General features: G+C 40.8%; 1 pseudogene; it reads left to right on the top strand.

The window, feature by feature from the left end:
- Positions 1-2,489: 2,489 nt before the first annotated feature.
- LOC136867350 (protein lifeguard 1 pseudogene) lies at positions 2,490-16,144 on the top strand (annotated as a pseudogene).
- The last annotated feature ends 1,049 nt before the right edge of the window (positions 16,145-17,193 follow it).

Here is a 17,193-nt window from a genome sequence, read left to right as displayed (position 1 = left end):
TTCTGCACTTTCCGCTACTGTTGCTTGACCGTCTGCATACCTGATGACCTTTATTCTTTCTCCTCCAAATACCATCCAACCGATGATTTCCAAGGCCTCTTCTATCAGCTTCTTTGCATATGACATTTATGTCTTACACCTCTTCCTGGTTTTGTCTCCTAGGCTGCGTTCACAAAATACGACTCAGAGTAGAGTATCGCGGAGTAACTGGTAAAGTTAACTCTGAGTAACGGTATTTCGTGAACGCTTCGAGTGAATACAGAGTAACAGAATATGGCTAACCAATTAAGGAAGGTTATTTGTTTTACCATAACCTCATTTGCGAGGAATTTAATGTCTAATTTCCAGGCGAGTTTCTTCATAGCAGCGTGCTATATGAGTTATTACTACTTTCCTCACCAAGTTGTGCCTTAAAACAGTATCCGTTATTCTTTACCTCGTAGGAACAATCTGATTACATTGATGATGAATACCAATACATCGGCTCCGCACTGATGCACGATAAGCCATTTAGGACAACTAACTGTAAAGATTATGTTGTTAACAACTACGACGAAACTGAATTTAAACAACATTTCCGATTGCCGGATCAGCATTCGAACATATACTCAGAGTCATTGGCCCTAAACTTTCTAAATCCAAAATCGGGGAACGAGGAAGACCATTGCAAGACCCACGAAAAAAAAATTCTGGTTGTAATTTGGCTCTTAGCACCTGATTCGTACAGATCGGTTTCGTGAGAATTATAAATGCACTGTGTGGTATTTCTGATCGTATAATTAAATAGTCTCATTCAGAAGGCCATCTAAAATATTAAAAAGTTACGTTGCATTTTCCCATGGAAATCTCATAAAGTTGAGGTTAATAAATCAGCTGCTCATTCATAACATGGGTTTTCTTATAAAAATTCAATCATGTTATTTCCGCCGGTTATTAAAATTGGCACGGTGCCTATTTTTCCTGTTTTAAACGAAAATATCCCCTTCTTTATTCAATACATAACGCCCTTCTTTGTCAACAACTGAAAATAATTTGAATTCATTGCCATGTCAATATAGCCGCAGTTAATATTTTTCACCGCCACCGATGAATGCATTACTGCGCATGTCGAGTTAAATCTACCCACCTATTTACGCAGAGTAAAAAGAGTATACTCTAAGTTAACTCGAAAGCATTTTCTGAACGCCTTGTAGAGTTAACTCTTTACTTTTATGAACGGATAGAGTTAACTCCGAGTTTACTCGGAGTTGGAGAGTAGTATTTTGTGAACGCAACCTAGGTTTCTGATCCATCGATTCTCACCGTTACACTCTGTTCCAGGTCTATAGTGAATCTTCAATATTTCCAATCTATTCCATTGTCCTTGAGAATTTTCTTTCAAAGGCTTTCTCTAAATCAGTATAGGATACATACATATCCTTGCCCATTTCCATTATTATTTCAGCTATTAGCGACATACAGGCCAGAAATCACCTGGGATATGATTCAGAAAGACTTTTAACAACTTGGGCAGGTATGGTGGAATAGAATCCTGCACATATCTAAATACTCACAATCGATATTTATTTTTATAAGAAGATAACGGAAAAAATGAGGCATCTAATGATGCTGTCAGGAATTGGAAGAAAAGATATCCTGATATATAAAATTCGATTGTATGGATGCCACGCCGCCATGACATGGAGTTCTTAGGCATTCGATCAGGTGATACTGATACGTTATATATTGATGTTCTGTGACTGATACGACCAGTTTTCATAGTAAGGCATGCACAAAAATTAAATATCCCGGGCCAACTCCAGGCTATATGTGCAAAGTGTGGGGATCTCTTTGATACATACATCGTACATTACCATTCTACTGTACATCGTAAACGAAGAGGACAACCTCAATCAAGAAAATGTGCCCTGAACAACAAGACAAAATGCACCACTAAACATTTACCCCGTTGTACATTCATTCCAATCATCACTGATTTGCATAACGGCTGTCTCCCTGGTGGCATATTCCGTATCAGTTGTTTACCTATTCTTTTCTTAAATGATTTCAGAGAACTTGAACATTTATCGAACATTTCCCGTCCAATCCCTAATTTCTCTTTCTATAAATGCAAATTTGCCCCAATTTGTCCTCTTGAATTTCAACTTTTATCTCAATATTATGATATTTCCTAACTTCAAAAGCTCCACTCAAACTTATTGCATGCTTTCCTTTCTTTATTCATTAGTCATGCATTGAGTTCAAAAATATCCTTGAAGAGATTACATTGGCGGGAGGAAGAATAAATATCATAAGTATCTGAGGAAGTCTTCGTGGACATTATTCATGTTCCATCGATTGACACTTGAATACAGGCTTCCCGCTTGAGCAACAAGGCAGCAACAAGGGCATCCTAGTATGTTTTCGTTATTAAGTTGGATATACTGTGGAGGTGACGAGTATTGGTTCATTTGTGAATAGCGAGTGTCACTTTCTCCATGATCGTTTGGCGAGTGTGAAGACTGTCAGACGAAAATTTTGGGGTAAAGTTACACACACGAGTTGAAGATATTTGTTTGTAAGTAAGATTTTTACACCTGCAAGTTCAGATAGAACCTGTACTCTGAACCAAGGTATTAACTGAATAGATTGTGTTCTTTGCTATGGGTGGTCAGTTAATCTTCACTTGTATTTTCAGACATTGTTCTTTAACCTAATATATAAGTTAAGGTTATGTTGTCTCGGAATTAAAAGGGATAGAGGTTCATCTACATGTTAAGTAAATACGGTAACGGTAGGTTGCAGAGTGTTATTAAATAAGATGTTCGTTCCTAGAGAGCTCTTCGTTTAGCCCATTAGGATTATTTTCGGCTGTGATTTGAGAAATATTTAGAAACATTATCCGCCAATGTGTAATACAGATCAGGGTAATTTTGTGATTAGGTTATTATTTTATTTGTACCCTTTATTTTAAGACCCATCAAAAGACAAAGTTTAACAATAACGACGACAACAAGGAAGTTAACATTATAATATAAGTAGCACGATGAGACGATTTGAGGACCACTTTACGTTAGTAATGACGTTAATTTACCCGAAACGTAAGACTAATGCTATCAAAAGATTACACACATCGGTTCCACGGTTTTTATCTCAGAAATTGAAAGCTCAAAATGACAGTTAACTGGAAGCGGATTAGTGACAATACTAACGCTTCTTTGTTCAGTGAACAGATTTCGTCTTTTAAGAAGAAAACATCACTTAACTTTTCATAATGTAGGCCTATAGAGTGAAGGACTTCTGTTTTAGGATCATCCATGAACGTCTTAGATAGCCTATAGCAAATATTTTAACAGTGTTCTTTCTTGTAACATCTCAGTTTGTAAATCGATACAGTTGCAGCAAATGAAAGCTATGCTGCAGATACGGTATTGTAAAATTTAATCGGGGTAATAAGTAACTAATGTATAGTTCTCGTGTATGTTATACTTATTTGTATGTTAAGGAAATTGGTGGTTACCTTGAGTTGTTGCTACAGTATTTTTGACTTTTTAGGATATATGGCTCCGTATTCTTAGTGACTTAGTCTACTGCTTATATCTTTAGTGATGAGAATATCTTTAGGGTGGTATGGAGATAGCTGCTGCTGATAGGGTTTTCATACATCCTAATTTTTCACAACTGTCACCATTCTGCCCTAGACTTCTCAAGATGTTCACTTACTTGGTCTGGAATTAATAGCTGAGAAGTGGTTGATTAGCTGCATTACTATTTACGTATTTATTTACTAAACTAGGAATATTAACTGAGGAAGTTCTGCACGCTATGGAAACGAGGATTCCCCGATGGAACCTTACTGATGCGATTCGACCATGTAAGGATCGGTGATGTCCGACGACGACTGCGAGTTGCGCCAGTTGTAAAGAAACTACGGGAAGGAAGGCTTAGATGGTATGGACACGTCGTTCGTAGTTAAAGAGAGTTCTGTAGCAATTACAGTGCTATGCTTCTGGAACCTGAGGGCCAGCGACCACGTGGTCGACCGAGAAATCTGTGGCCGGATCGCATCAGGGAAGATGTAGAATATGTAAACGCCACTCCAGAAGATACCTTGGATCGGTTTAAATGGAGACGAATGTGCTGACATACCGAACCTACAACTGCGGAGAAATAACGGTACGAAGAAGAAACCGGGCTAGTTGGCCGTGTAGTTAGGGGCGCGCAACTGTGAGCTTGCATCCGGGAGATATGGGTTCGAAAGCCCCTGTGGGTATCCCTGAAGATGGTTTTCCGTGGTTTCCCATTTTCACACCAGGTAAATGCTAGGGCTGTACCTTAATAAGGCCACGGCCGTTTCCTTCCCACTCCTAGGTCTTTCCTAATAATAATAATAATAATAATAATAATAATAATAATTTCGTGTGGCTATTTCTAGCCGAGTGCAGCCGTTGTAAGACAGATCCTCCAATGAGGGTGAGTGGCATCTGTCATGTGTAGGTAACTGCGTGTTATTGCGGTGGAGGATAGTGTTATGTGTGGTGTGTGAGTGCAGGGATGTTTGGGGACAGCACAAACACCCAGCCCCCGAGCCATTGGAATTAACCAATGAAGGTTAAAATCTCCGACCCGGCTGAGAATCGAACCCGGGACCCTCTGAACCGAAGGTCAGTACGCTGACCATTCCGCCAACGAGTCGAACAGGCCTTTCCTACCCCATGGTCATCGTATAACCTATTCGTGTCGGTGTGACGTAAAACAAATTGTAAAATACGAAGAAGAATATTAGATTTACGTCCAACTTACTACTTTTACGATTTTTGGAGATGGTATTGTGTCGGAATTTTGTCGCGCAACGAGAGTTCTTTACCGTGCTAACAAATCTACCGACAAGAGGCTGTGATTCATCTGTGATTAGTGTTAAGAGGGAATGGTTGCCTCTTTGTACTTCCGCTTAAAAAATAATCAATACCACCAAATAGGGAGATCAGATTTATGAAACGAAGTAAAAAATAAATGAAGTTCATCAACGACGTTCACTTATTACATTTATTCAGTGGTTGTTGAGCTTTATTCATTTCGAAGAAGAGCCTAATAGTCGAGTGACATAATATTTGACATCCCACGTAGAGTACGGCTCGAATCACGGCCAATGCATGTGGAATTTTTGAAATGGTATGTCATGCATCATCTTGCAGAACGATTATATGGAGACTTATGAAACCGCTCAAGAGCTTACAGTTCTAAATTATTGTGACAAAATGCATATTTGAAAATAAAATACACTTGTATGGCTTTGTCAGCTCACTAAATATCGACGGAATTACTACGATACTGTACATTCTTGCCGATACACTTTTACATTGTCGTGTTGAAAGCAGCCAACTGTGTTCACAGCAGTCAACAATAGGAACAGTGGAGGGAAGAAGTCGCCCGTTAAGGTTTGTTTACTATGGCATGTCTTTGGCATGGGCTAGATCAAATTATTGTTACTTTTAATGACTTTTCCCAGTCATATCCTTGGCTTTCACGATAGTGAATGATGGATGAGCGATGCTAGTAATGCCATTCCTTATGCAGACAGTCCATGTTATAAATAGTGAGAAAATGTTCCTCATAGGATCGTTCGGTGTGTGCTTCATGTAGGATTGGCAGATTGATATGTAATAGCGTCATCTGGCTCGGCGAGGAAAGCAACGCGAAATTACTTCACTCCTCATTTCCATAGTATGCCTCTTCAGTGACGCCTAGGTCTTCTATGACAGCTAATGGCGGAGCTGTTCAGAATCTAGCTAGCCTCGTGGCTGAGTACTGAACATACACTGGGATGAATGAGCCTGTTTATCCTTAATTAGTTGATGGTAACATGATCTTATTTTAGATATTGAACATGTACTTATTTTTCGATGTTGAGTTTAGTTCTATACTTCGACTTTATTTCAGTTCTTATTATAATTTTACTGAGCTCCCTGATAGAGAATATAAGACGATAAATGACAACGGAATTAACGCTACACCACAGACATTCTTTTATGCACCAATCAATCAATCAATCAATCAATCAATCAATCAATCAATCAATCAATCAATCAATCATTGAATCAATGATCTGCATTTAGGGCGGCTGCCCAGGTGGCAGATTCCCTATCAGTTGTTTACCTCATATTTGCATTTATAATAATTGTTTACCTAGCTTTTTCTTAAATATTGTTAATGAACTTGGAAATTTAAAAGATCAATATGCCTTTAGAACACAAAAAGGAATTAGGGAGGCTATATTAGTATTACGTCAAATTTTGGAAAGAAGGTTAGAGGTCAACAGGAAAACTTATATAACATTTATTGACTTGGAAAAAGCCTTCGATAATGTTGAGTGGAAATTGCTTTGTCAAGTAATGGGGAATATGGGACTTGATTGGAAAGACAGGTGGCTTAATCTGAATCTATATAAAGCTCAACCCACGGAAGTTATTATTAATGGTACACCATCTGAATCTACTAAGCGGCCCCTTACATGGGCGGATGACCAGTCTACATGTCAGGGCCAACCCTACAACCCTATAATCTAACAACTAACTTGGTTCCCCCCACACGGGCGGGATACCAATCTCCATGCAAGGTACCACCCCTAAACTAAATCTACTAAGCTGCCAATAACATAGGAGGATGACCAGTCCACATGTTAGGGCACCCCGTACATCTTTATTAGCCCTATAATCCTAACATTAGATTGTTGGCCCCCCACACGGGTAAGAAACCAGTCCACGTGCAGGGCGCCCTTCCTACCACTACTGTTCGGCCGTGTCATCTCCCCTGGTAAGAAAAGGAGCCGCCCTCCCGGTGATGACACGCCCGGCCCTACCCGTGGGCCCAAAGGAAAGACCCCACCATCCCCTACTAGCTGACAGTGCAAATTTCTCACCATTCCATTTACGGCTGGCCACATGAGGCAGAAATCCATATCCTCATGTGCCCCGCCTCCCTCACGCCTCTCTCGACATATGTCTGTCATTCTTTTCCAAACTCTCTGCATACATTTGGGATAGGCCCGTCCTATCCCATCCTCTTACGGTTATATCCTAATTATTTATTTATCTCCTCAGATCTTACAATAATTAACCCACAGATCCGTACCTCTCTTACATAGTAACTCAAGCATTATATTGAATAAAACTAATGAAACAAGACAAAACTGAAGCTCCTATTCGGAGAACTTTGCAAAACAGTAACACTGTGTAAGAGTCCGGCTCCATAGCTAAATGGTTAGCGTGCTGGCCTTTGGCCACAGGGGTCCCGGGTTCGATTCCCGGTAGGGTCGGGAATTTTAACCTGAATTGGTTAATTTCGCCGGGGCTGGGTGTATGTGTCGTCTTCATCATCATTTCATCCTCATCATGACGCGCAGGTCGCCTACGGGAGTCAAATCAAAAGACCTGCATCTGGCGACCCGAACTTGTGCTTGGACACTCCCGGCACTAAAAGCCATACGCCATTTCATTACTGTATAAGAAAAATAAATGCCTTCGGCAATATAAGACAATAACTAAAAAACACATCGGCACTGTGTGGGGGTACTTGACCTATCTCTTGTGTCAGCAGAACTTGTCTATTCACTTCCTCCTAACACGTCACGCATCTAAACAAGCAGACACTGTCCTTGAGCCATGTTTCCATATGCTTGACCTGTCTGCTTACTCTTAAAGATGTTGATGATGATTAAACGATATTAATATATTAATATTCTTTGTGCGTATGTTGTCATTGTATCATTTCTAGCCATTGAGTAGAAATGGCCAAAGTGTGGCTACGCCTCTGGGAGCTACGACACACGGTGGTGCCAAGGCAAAGGAGTAAAAGTGACAATCCGATTCTGTATGCGTTTTACTACAGTAAGTGAGCCGTAGAATCCGGATGTGACAATGGTTTTGCAGTTAAAAATGATTTATAATGGGCAAATTGCATGTAAAACGAAAAAGGTTAGTTTCATGGAGTCCACTGCGGTTTATTTAGACTAGGTATCGTTTTACACTATTAAAAACATTCAACACCCTACAGTGACTGTAGTAAACACACTTAAGCATGCGAAAAATAGTTGGCTAGCAAAAGTAATTGTCTAGGGGAGATTATTTGAACATAACAGTGATTATTTTTTTGTGAAATTGCGCACATTTCTAGGGTTATAAATTTGTTTTACATCGTACCGACACGAACAGGTCTTACGGTGGCAATGGGATAGGGAAGGGTACGACTGGGAAGGAATCGATCGTGGCCTTAAATAAGGTACAGCCCCAGTATTTGCCTTGTGTGAAAATGGGAAACCACGGAAAAACATTTTCAGGGTTGATGACAATGGGGGGTTCGAATCACATGTCTTCCGAATGCGATCTCACAGCTACGTGACGCAAACTGCGGAGCCATCTCGGTCTAGGTTATAAAATAAGCTCCGTTTCTCCGTTGTAATTAAAATATATTTTATTTTTGAAACATTTATTAAACATTTAATTCTTTTCCCCCACTTGCGTTTTTTCCTTTCAGTTTGTAAATGTGTATAATGAAGCGGTGTTTATAATTGAAAAACAACAATATATTGTGTTTGGCGTTCCTTGTATTTCTTACTTCTTTATTATTAACTTCATCTAATAGGCAGAGTCGAAATCCTTAAAAGTCTAATGTTTGAGGTATTCCCTACTAAAGTCGGGTTTCGTACGAGCGTAGTGTAAAAATGTATCTGCCCTCTGTTATCTTAATGTTGGTTGGCCTACTTTGCACTTTTCCCTTGTTCTTTCTCGGATATAAAATATATGTATTACACCCGTCCCTACGCCTAATGGCTCCGGCGTGATATCTACAGGGCGTTAACGGGTTGGAATAAAACAAATAGGCGCTTAACAAGACTAAGCTTAAAGGCATACAGGGTAGGAGACGGATCATACCTAATTACAATGAGAACACATTCGGGTTAAAGTTTAGGTTAATACAAGTGGTTTATTAGGCCTTAATGATGATGATGGTAATGACGCATTTATATACAAATGAATTACATGGATTATTATCAATTGTTGTTGTTTGTTATCGACTTTTAGTCGTATGTGATGGATCCGAGTATTATCTATCGCAGAGCGATCCATTATGACGAGATTCGAACGGGAAAACACTTATCATAGACACTGAGGCTATGTGACATCATTGATCAATAGGATTAACATGCATGCAACGAATCTGAGCAATCCCTATACTAAACACACAACTATTCCCCAACGAAATGCCAAGAACGAACTCATAAAAATGTGGAACAAACGCCCGGGTTTGAACCGACCCTCACTTGTATACAATTCACCACCCCGATGGTCAACACCATCGGCAACTCAATTATAATCACAACAAGATACATAAACCCTTAAAGAACACAAATTATATACAGTAAACACGTGAGACATCCAGCCTTCGGTTGAGCATTGGGGTACCAATGCCGCTGTCGGGAACTGAACTAACACCCCTTGGGATGGAAGTGGGACTCTGAAAACCCTAAGCTAGATTATACTCAAGTGTGTAATGACAGTAAGCTGACAAGTACTGGTAACAATCGCCGTGTCATTTATTAGCGACTACATCATTCTGGCGTGTTGAATATTTCATTATTGGGCGATTCTTCCGCCCTCATTCTCTTCAACTCAAGGCTCCCCCTTACACGAGCGAAAGAGCATACAAAAAAAAACAACACTTCTCCTCACTAGGTCAACTGCCCCAGCCCCTTTGCACGGCGGGTGGTCAGTGGCCTCGGCCTTCACAGGCATAACGCCCTTTCTTAACAAAACACCCCATCTCGGGGATCGTTCACTAATAAACTGAACTTCATTGTTCATTAAACAAAATTACATCGGCTCTCAATACTTCACTTCAATTCAACACACACATTCGTTTACAATATCATGATCCCGCGACGCGACACCGGTTTCTATGATACCAATACTTGCATGATTACCATAACTACAATTTATTATTATTATTATTATTATTATTATTATTATTATTATTATTATTATTATTATTATTATTATTATTATTATTATTATTGGGTTCATCATTACACCATCTCCCTACACGACTTACCTGGAAATTAGACCATACTGCATGATCATAATTAACTTCCTCGTAATAACGGTGTAATTAATCCATATCTAAATCGTGGTTTCTGATAAATCATCACGCGGTAATACAATTATGAATTAAATATTCCTCAATTTGCACTTAAATTGTGATAAGCCTGCCAATTAAAATCGTACACTTCCTATCTAAATATATGTCAGTGGAGGCCTGGGTGTCAGTTCCGAAGTCACATCTCGTAGTTCTGGGTGCTCACGGAATAAAATTACACTATTTACCAGCCATGCATTATCATCACTGGACTAACTACAACCTAACTTGAATTACTCTGAATTACTAACAATTAGTCTCCTGACGCATCAATAATTACAAGTTTCCCCAAATAAAATGATTAAGTCAATCTACTACTGCATGCAAACTCATCGTATTACCCCTTTATTTACAATTGATTGCTCAGACGTGTTACTAACTAAATAAAGTAAATAGAAGCTACGTGTATCATGGTAGCACATCTACATTACTGAAGTTACAATCTTTAACATTATAGCGTCAGGTAATGATAACTGTTCCCCGCCCAATCTGATTTCGTCATATTAATTATGATTTATACTCATCTCCATCTCGATGACCCGTTGTCAGCTCAGGGAGTCCATGGCTGGTTTAGTGCTGATCCATAGGCACCAAAGCAGTTACTGGAGGCACCATTCTTCTTTCCAACCGGGAGTCCATTGTTCTAAGTTGACGAAACCGCTGGCAGTATTCCTGAGGCACACAACACGTCACTATTTATTCCAAGATTTGTGTAGTTACATTCAGTGTGAACGTCCAGCCACGATATCGGACCTCACTCCGCAATCCACGATTCAGTATCGGATTCCGCGTACCTTTGTTACTACTCGACACAGTAATAATAATAATAATAATATTACAAATTATATTTAATGTTCGCGACACGTCCCTGATCTTTAAAGTTTAGACACTAGCATCACGTCTATCCAATCTCTGCAATATTTACGCACAGTACGCGATTTCACTTGTAAATTAAATTGAAATTCACTCAAACAAAAGATCGCTGGAAGCTCGACGGCACGAAGCTTCGCCGCCCGTAAGCCACAAATCCCGACTGACTCTTCTCCCTTTCTGCAGTAGTTTTTACTAGGGAGCGATACCCCTTCCACTAATTTGTGTAGCGCCTATTCCCGGCGTACTCGAGGTAAAATAGTGCGGATGGTCGGTGACCAGTATCTAGTTGGTGCGATTGAGACATAACCACTCAATTATCCTTCGGTGAATCTCTTTAAATTAATTAAAATATGTTCTGCTTCCCCTACCACACGGGGTGAAGTCCCTCCGTCGAGGACGTGTCATGAGACTAACCAGATGGCCCCAGTACTTTTCCACGCAGAAACAACACAGTATTATTTCTTCTGCTGAAAGTTATCACGGAAGAGGACATTAAACACTCTAAATAAATGTCCCAGTAACATTTATCCCTTTTAAATCGGGAGAGGAGCCCCTAATTCGAGTTTTATTAATTTTCTACCTCGTAAGTAATTAAGTTGGCCAGTCCGATTCCAAGATGGCTTTCATATTTCGTTTCGAAAAAGTTAGTTTCCCCTCATTCTGTGAGCCTTGAGGAGGGATGTCTTCTCTCGAGTGATGTCACAGGGAATCCCCATTCGTAACCCCTCCCGGGTCTAAGTTGGCTTGGCTTCATCTGCGGGGCTCCCGCTACACAAAGGATAATACTGCGCAATAAGTCGTAGACAAAGAAATCTCGTCGAATAATTTTAAAATACACAATTTATCTATCTCAATGGTATGAATATTAATTAGTTCCGGTATAACCTCTATTAATGATATGAATATTAATCATTTTCGGCGTTCTTTCCCTTTAATAGCATTGCGTGCGTAATTACGGATATCGATATCAACCGAAGGTCCTTGGATCATGCCCCTGTCGGGTTCAGTATGTTCAGTCCGTCAGCGATTCCGCTGGTGGGATCCTCAACAGCTCTGCCATCAGCTGTCATAGATGGCCTAGGCATCACTGAAGAGGCGTACTAGGGAAATGAGGAGTGAGGTAGTTTCCCGTTGCTTTTCTCACCGAGCCAGAGTTGCTATTACATATCAGTCTGCCAAGCCCACTGAAATGCATACACCAACCGACCCTGTGAGGAACATTTTCACACCATTCATAGCAGGGACTGGCTGCATAAGGATTGGCATTACTAGCATCGCTCATACCTCAGTCACTTTCATATTGTCAAAGCCAAGGATAAGACAGAGACAGATCAATGAAAGTAACAAAATTGCTCTAGCCTATACCAGAAGACATAGTGCATTGTAAACACTAGTTTCTGCCAGCAAAGGCATAATAAAATGTATACCATGTTACAATTATTATCAATGCATAATGTAGTGGTAAGCAGCCTGTTTTTAGGAAATTAAAGCGCGTTTTTTTGCCGCGTTTGTTGATCGCGGCATGTACTTTATTTCTAGTGCTAGATAACAGAGGAAGGACACTTCTCCAAGCTCTACTCACTACTATTCGTGTCAGTTTACTATAAGAACATTCAGGAATATTAAGAATTTATCTTCTTACCAGCGTTGAGGTTGTTTTACGGATGATATATCAATACAGGGCCTACACGTTTAGAACTATTTTAATCAAAGTTGTTGAGGCAAAAATTTCAGCTATATTCATGATTATGCCCCCTACGGATACTAAAAGCTCATCATGCTCGTCAGTAAACATGTGTGCTCTACAGTTCTTTACTGTAGGTGTACACCTCTATTACTACTACTAAAATGTTTTCATTCCTCCCCTGAAGGGGGAGGCGGGCCTCTTAGACGGTGATGCCGTCTCTCAGGCCGGGAGATTTGTTACGGTGAAGGAGATGTGCGGAGAAGGTGAGGGGGTTGGCGGCCATGGCCTATACTAGGAACTGTCCCGGCATTCGCCTTAGTGCAAGAGAATGGAAAACCACGGAAAACCATTCTCAGGACAGCCGACGGTTGGGACCAGCCGTGAGGTTCAGCCCCGTCCCGTCTCCCGAATGCAGAGGCGTAGAGCCGTGGCCACCTCTCCTCTGCTTGGTTGGCCGGTCAGAGTGCAGAGCTGTTGGACGGAGACCCACCCTGCATCTACCGACGCATCTCCACTGTTTTCCTTCCCTAATCAACATTATATGAGGGCTGTAAATAAAGTGATGGCAATATTAATAGAACGCAATACTTAATTAACTAACAAGTACAATTGCATTACATTCTTTCAATGTAGCCCCACAAAGTCTATCACCTTTTACCAAATGTCGGAAAGTCGTTGGGGACGACTGACAAGGCGTTCACTATTGATGACAGCGATGGAGCGCTCTACTGCGCGGAGTACAAGTGCCACACATGATATCGGCGGTCTCGGAGGGATTCCTTTAACTTCAGAATCACAAGGACTAATGTCTGGTGAGTACGGAGGGTGTTCCAAGATCTCATTCCGACACGTGCGAAACGCCTTAACCTATCGCACCACCGTCCTATATAGTAATGCATTATCACCACAGGCTTCACGTAATCCTCGATAACATTCTGATGCATTTTTGCCACGAGCAACCTCGATTTTAACCCACGAACACAGATCACCTATTGAACACATGCTTTAGAGCGGTGAAATCGACACTCTTCACTTCACCGCCACACAGCAAACAACACCCTCTCTCATATCCTATTTGCACATGCCCGATCTCCTGCGAGTGTCTGGACTACGTTGCTACTACTATATTTACAGCCCTCGTATATCGAAACTTAAAGCCGCCGTGAACCAATAACTTATGACCTCTCTTACTTGACACTGAGAACATGACGATGTTTATAACGTCAAATGCCATCCCACACTAGTGTTGCTTAAACGACTCCGAGCTGGCAGTGGCGAGATGGCGTGGAATGATATTAGTGGACGAATAAGTTCGCTTTTTTTTTTTTTTTTTTTGCAAGTTGCTTTACGTCGCACCGACACAGATAGGTCTTATGGCGATGATAGGACAGGAGAGGGCTAAGAGTGGTAAGGAAGCAGCCGTAGCCTTAATTAAGGTACAGCCCCAGCATTTGCCTGGTGTGAAAATTTCCAGGGCTGCCGACAGTGGGGTTCGAACCTACTATCTCCCGAATACTGGATAATGGCCGCACTGAATAAGTTTGAGTGGCGTCTTTAAAAGTAGGAAAGATCACACACAATATGTCCGACTCCATGGATAAATGGTTAGCGTGCTGACCTTTGGTCACAGGGGTCCCGGGTACGATTCCCGGCACGGTCGGGAATCTTAACCATTTTTAGTTAATTCCGCTGGCACGGGGGCTGGGTGAGGTGTCGTCTTCATCCTCATTTCATCCTTATCACGACTCCCAGGTCGCATACGGGCGTCAAATCAAAAGACCTGCACCTGGCGAGCCGAACATGTCCTCGGACATTCCCATTTCATTTCATTTCATCACAATATGAAGATAAAGTTGGAATTCAAGAGGACAGTCTGGGGCAAAATATTCGTTTATAGGATGGGGAGTTAGGGATTGGAATCACTTGCCAAGGGAGATGTTCAATAAATTTCCAATTTCTTTGAAATCATTCAAGAAAAGGCTAGGCAAACAACGGAATCCGCCACCCGGGCGGCTGCCCCAAATGCAGATCAGTAGTGACTGACTGATTGACTATGAGACATGTCAGAGTGCTGAGTACAGTGCAGGGTGACTTGTATGCTATCTGGTAGCCATGCTACGCAATATTGAAATTGACTTTGTTTGTTATGTGACCATGTGAAAGTGTAATATCATAAAATTGTGCGCAGTACGCAGTGTACCCTACCACTCTGACCATCCAGGGTAAGATCCATTGTTAATAATTTGCCATTGCCTCAATGAAGTACGATAACCCTCACCAGGTGGTTAGTTACTGTATGTTGGCAGTAATTAAAGGTTAATCACCTTACCTAGCACTCAGGCAGAATCAGTCCTAAATTTTTACTATTGATCTTTGCCTCTTAGAACCGATTCGATGTGATCTTGTTTCAGAACGATGACGACGTGGCAACCAAACCAACCATCTTCTGGATTATATTCTGGACAGCCAGATCCGCCTCAACCTTATAGCTCCGAGAGTCAAAAGGACCGAGTCCAGACAGGTTTCCAATCACAGTATGCATATCCTACTCAGCCTGAGTATTCAACTCAACCGCCGAACTATGTACCGCCTCCGCCCCTGTATGAAGGCTTGAATAATGTGCAGCCCACTATTATTCCCAGTTATGCTCCACCACCTCCTGGTTTTACTTCTTTAAGCAGTCAGCAAGGTATGTACGGGTCAGCCTACGGTGATGAACCTTTTACGCCATTTGATGGAGGTAATTTCGAGTTTACGGACAAGACCATTCGACAGGGATTTATAAGGAAAGTGTACACCATCCTCATGTGTCAGCTCTCTATTACAACAGTTTTCATAGCAATATTCACCTTTCATGAACCAACGCAAAAGTTCCTTGGTCGTAACCCTGGAGTATTTTACACCGCGTTGATTGCAACGTTTGTAATCCTGATTGCCATGTCATGCTGCCCCAGCGTTCGCCGCAAATATCCTAAGAATATAGTTTTCTTGTTCATTTTCACTGTAGCTGAAAGTGTTTTACTTGGAGCAGCTGCTGCTACTTACCATCGGAGTGAAGTGGTGCTGGCAGCCGGAATCTGTGCTGCAGTGTGCTTAGGACTATCTATCTACGCATTCCAAACTAAGCGTGATTTCACAGTTCTTGGAGGCATTCTAGTAGTGGCAATGATAGTCCTACTCATATTTATGTTCGTAGTATTGTTCTTTCCAGGGAAGATAATTTCGATGATCTATGCTTCTGTGGGCGCACTACTTTTTTGCATCTACCTGGTATATGATACACAGATGATGGTAGGGAGTGGAAAGTATTCTCTGTCACCAGAAGAATATGTCTTCGCTGCTTTAAATCTGTATCTAGATATTATAAACATTTTCATGTACATTCTGGCCATCATAGGAATGAACCGAGACTAATAATGGCGATTTCCATCAAATTATTAAGAATGTTGCCTGCTTGGTGTCAAGGATACTTGTATTATGTGATATTTATTTTATTTAAGTTATTTTTAAGACACATTTCATAATGTTGAGACAGTTTGTGATGTAATGCACAGTGTACGTATTTTTAAATGTGACCCTTGATCCGAAAATATACCTCTACACATAAAATTCAACATCTGTCTGTGTGTCCATATGTATGTACATATGTATTTATTCGTGTCTAGTTATAACTTGAGAACCACTGGGCGTATTTTTATACGGTTTTCGCTGTTTCCTATAAGATACCCAGACAAATGTTTTCGTGTGTAAAAAATTGAACTATGATTAAACGAAAGCAAGGAGTAACGATATCTACGGAACAAATCTCACTAAATCGTGAGAGATATCCACAAACTATATGCACACAAATTATAGAGCACAAACAATTCGACAGAAACGTCCACGAGGATATACGCACCTATTTTTAAAAGTTCGGCCACAATAACCGTTTTTTAACAGTATAAATCCTGCGCTGATTATGGGAGTAGTATTCCATAACTCGAGAACCACTGCACAGATATTTAGGTGATTTTCGCTTCCCAGGTTAGGTTTCCATTTTCTCGGTTTACGCTGCCTGAACCGTTAAAGATATCCACAAACTAGATGGATAGGAACAGCAAGACAGAAAGTTCTACAGAAAGATCCCGGGGACCACATATCTGTCTTAAAAGGTCGCCCAGTATAACAGGTTTTTAAGTTTGTTAACTGTAGAAACCTTCGCAAGATACATTTGTGAGGCTCGGCTTAAAGCCGTCTAAATTCGAGAACAGATGGGCAGATTTTTATCTGGTTTTAGCTGCTGCCTAGAGAGTTATTTATTGAGGTATGAGCAGTACCAGTAACTGTTTCTACGAAACAACTCGGAGAAAGTAGATGGCACACTAACACATGCTGTGCTTAAAGCTGACTAAACCGTTAAGCATATCCAGAAACTAAATGGTAAGAATTGTAGAGCCTAAAAAAGTTCTACAAAGAAGTCTGAA

The sequence above is a fragment of the Anabrus simplex genome, chromosome 3 (assembly GCF_040414725.1).
Source record: "Anabrus simplex isolate iqAnaSimp1 chromosome 3, ASM4041472v1, whole genome shotgun sequence".
NCBI lineage: Eukaryota > Metazoa > Arthropoda > Insecta > Orthoptera > Tettigoniidae > Anabrus > Anabrus simplex.
Note: the sequence above shows the minus strand (reverse complement) of the source record. Positions and strands in the feature narration are given on the sequence as shown.